Source organism: Gigantopelta aegis, chromosome 10 (assembly GCF_016097555.1).
Source record: "Gigantopelta aegis isolate Gae_Host chromosome 10, Gae_host_genome, whole genome shotgun sequence".
Lineage (NCBI taxonomy): Eukaryota > Metazoa > Mollusca > Gastropoda > Neomphalida > Peltospiridae > Gigantopelta > Gigantopelta aegis.
The window spans coordinates 33,988,968-33,989,773 of record NC_054708.1 but is presented as its reverse complement, the minus strand read 5'-3'; positions in this window follow the sequence as shown (position 1 = coordinate 33,989,773).

Sequence of the window (806 nt, the reverse complement as noted above, 5' to 3'; positions counted from 1 at the left end):
TACCACCCGCCCCCCCCCCCCCCCCCCCTCCGCATCCCACCCGAATCATCACAACAACTCCATTGAACGCCATTCCACATGGACGGGTGGGCCGGTCCAATCTATGTATTTTATATCGGAATCAGGGGCTGCGTGTGATCGAATATACCTTGTCTTTCTTTATATCTTTCCATAAGTATATATATATATATATATATATATATATATATATATATATATATATATATATATATATATATATATATATATATATATATATACATATATATATATCAAGATTTTTATGTATTATTATTATTATTATTATTATTATTATTATTATTGTTTTGGGGAGACCAAGCGATGCCATCATGACGTAAAATCATTGTGGTATAAGGCTTTGGAATTAGTAAGGCGAACATAATACAAAATCCCCACCCCATACACATATTTCACTCATTACCACTGCTACCAAACTCGGACGTTTAGTTATCATAACACGTTTCGCGTTGTGTAAAACAAATACGGAGAGAGAGAGAGAGAGAGAGAGAGAGAGAGAGAGAGAGAGAGAGAGAGAGAGAGAGAGAGAGAGAGAGAGAGAGAGAGGAGGGGGGAGAGAGAGAGAGAGAGAGGGAGAGAGGGAGGGAGAAGCAATGTTTTATCTCGTAATTAATTAAATACACCCCCACCCCATCATCTCCCCTCCCCCCCCCCCCCCCCCCCCCCCCCCCCCAATCTCCGCATTCCACCACACACACTCCAAAGCAACACAACAACAGCGAACTCCATTCCACATGGATGGATGGGTGATCGCCTGGGAATACAGT